Source organism: Tenrec ecaudatus, chromosome 6, assembly GCF_050624435.1.
Source record: "Tenrec ecaudatus isolate mTenEca1 chromosome 6, mTenEca1.hap1, whole genome shotgun sequence".
Lineage (NCBI taxonomy): Eukaryota > Metazoa > Chordata > Mammalia > Afrosoricida > Tenrecidae > Tenrec > Tenrec ecaudatus.
Window position 1 is genome coordinate 8,189,348 of NC_134535.1, and position 3,126 is coordinate 8,192,473.

Sequence of the window (3,126 nt, forward strand, 5' to 3'; positions counted from 1 at the left end):
CCGCGCGCTCCCGCCGGCGCGCGCCCACCCGCTCCCATTGAGCCCCGGGCCCGCCCGCTGATGTCATCCCCCGCCCGCCGCCGCCGCCCCGCCGCGCTTAAAGGGCCCGCGTCCTCGGCTCCGCGCGGGGGCCGCCGCCGCCGCCCGGCACCCCCCGCCCCCGCCGGGGCAGCACCTCGCGGGACGCGGCCCGGCGCGCACGCACACACACACACACACACACACACACACACACACACACACACACACAGAGGTACACACACCGCACTCCCAGACGGGATGGGGGCGGAGGGCGCGGAAAAAGCTGGGGTTCCCCAGACCTGAACCCCTTTCTCCCCACTGGTAGCCCGGTTCTCCCCGCTCACACCGCGCAGTGGGCCCCTGCGAAGGCCGGTGGGTGCGCGTGCTCCTGCGAAAGGCCAATGTCAGAGGGCTGGGCGCCGCAGGCCTGCTAGATTCAGGGGCCCTGGATCGGGCAGCAAGAGCCACTGCAGAGATGTAGGCAACAGAACCCAGAAGGGGGCGGGCTGGGCTCCGCTCAGCTCCCCCCATGGAAAGATCCAGGGGCTCAAACCGTCATGGGCTGGGAGCTGACCCTGCCCCGGCACGGTCTTTCTGATTTGCTGGGGCCTCACCATCCCGGGATGGACGTGGGGCAACAGCCCAGCCAACACTGAGTCAAGGTCCCGAGTGCTGCTGGGTTAGCCAAGTCACCTCCAGGCTCTGGGCTTGGGTTTCTCTACAAAACAGAACGAACCGTCCCTGCCTTCAGTTGTCACTGGGCAAATGACAGAAGGGTTTCCAGCAGCCTCCAGACCGGCTGATGAGAGGGCAGGGCTAGTTAATAAGGTGACCAGACGTCCCGATTTTTAACAAATTTTCCCGCGTCCCGCGGCGTTTTTAAAAAGTCCCGATTTTGGAAAGAATGCACGACAAGCTAGGATATAGGTTTTCGGCTGCCATGTGGCTATTTCGCCAGGATATGAGTTTTATCAATGGTGTCCCACTTTACCAATGTTAAAATCTGGTCACCTTAGGTTAGTAGGAAGATGATATTTATAAGGTGGTGTGCACCGATCAGGAGGGATGACACAGTGTGACTGTGGACACACACACACACACACACACACACACACACGGCATCCGTCCCCAGAAGCACGCCTCCGGGAAGAGTCACGTCCATAATAACCGCATCTTCCTGGAGCCGGAGGGGCTTAGTCACACTCTGTGTCTACAGCGTGGGTTCCCAGGCGCTTCCCTTAAGGGCCAGGAAGCTCTGGCCCACAGAGGGGAAAGGGGCTGGTTGGGACCACATGACAGGCACAGCCAAACCACTGGTCCCAGGAGTCCACCAGGAATCCCTTTCCGAGGTCAGCCTTTCCCCCGGGGACCAGCCCAGGGTCCTCAGCAGAGGCAGCAGGCAGCTTTAGTTGCCCAAGAGGCAGTTTTAGGGTTTTGTCACTTTCTTTGTTAGTTCCTAATGCTCTCAAACTGGGCTGCTTCTTTCCACCCCAGATTGGGCCCGCAGTTGTCTCCTTCAGTGGTACACAGGATCTGCCCCTGACAACAACCCCCCCAAAGCAACGCCCCAAGGCGGGTCCATTCCGACTCCTGGCCACCCGATGGCATCGGTTTCCAAGGCGGTAAGTCCTTACAGGCGCAGACAGCCTGCATCAGAATGCGCCTTTATAAACAGAATCAGAACGGACAGCTGAACAAGACCCCCAGGTGATTCCTCTAGGTCCACAATAGAGCATCGATTCCAGAGATGTGCATGTAAACCTAAGAATCAATCACCTGGGCTCCTTTACCCGAAGAGGCTTCAAACGGTTTATGTGGGCAAAGTGGAATGAAAAGCTCACGGCAGATTTTCACCCACCTTTTTTGAATTCCAGCTTTTGGGGACTATCTGAGGTAGAAACGTAAATTCCTGGGGGGAGCATGGAGTCAAAGCAGCAGGTTGGAAGCCCTGCTTGGAAACCACAGGTCTTCCTGTTGTAGATCCGTATTTCCTGCTTCCCCGGAGGCATGGGGGCATCTGGGCCCCTTTCCCCTGCCCCTGGCCACCCTCACCTTTCCCTGTCCTCTCCTCAGCTTGTTTTGCTCCGTGGTGTGCCCCCTCGGACCCCTGAGTCCTGGAGCTGCCTCACCTGGTCCTGGAGCTGCCTCACCACCACATGTGGCCACCGGTGCCATCCCAGCCCCTTCCCCCCTCCCAGGGCACCAGCCCGAAGTCGCCCACCTCCTGGGACCACACACCCACTTGGTGTGAACAGAAGGAACGAAGGTCGCTGGCAGAGCAGGGGTGGTCAGGAGGTTGGGGGACCCGGCACTATAGAGCAGGGGCAGCATGCAGCCTTGTGTATACCCTCCCTCTGTACCCCTGTACCCCTGACCTTCCCACCTGACCCCTGCTGTCGGAATATGGGCCTGGGGTGGGGGGGACGCTCTGAGTCAGAATGGGCTCAATGGTAGGGAGCTCCTCTCACAAAGCGCTGAGACACTAAGACTGAGTCTCCTCGACTCCTAGAAGATGCCCAAGGGAGGGAGGGCTGGCACCTCAGTGGGAGTGGAACCCTGATCTGGCTCCCCTGCGCACTCCCAGCCCAGCCAATCACCTTTAGGTACTAAACATCTTGGCATCCAGCCCACTGTTCCAGCATCCCCACCTGGTCTCCTAGCCTCCCCCATACCAAGACTTGTCAGAGAAGACCCTAAATCGTCCCTTAGACCAACAAGCCCCCCCCACCAAAGAGGGCTAAGAAACTGGGGATCCCCTCCAACCCCCAGTCCTCTCTCCAGTGGGCCGTTGTGCCCACACAGTCTCCCTCTAGGGGGGAATGCTCCCCCGTGTCAGCTGCTGCATTGTGGGCCCTTTCCCATCCTGTGAATCTTTCTAAAGAGCTTTGCAGCTAAGCTTGAAAGGGACTCGTGAGACGTGAGTGAGCCAAAGAATGCTAGCAGATGCCACCCGGCCTCTCTCTGCCTTCCTAGTTCTCAGAACTGACTCACAGTGACCTAACTCTCAACTTGAAACCCAAGGAGGTATCTGGTCTGAGTGCCCATGCTGCTCTCCTTCCAAGCTGTCCGTCTATACCTGTTTCCCATTTCCAGACCTTTCCAGAC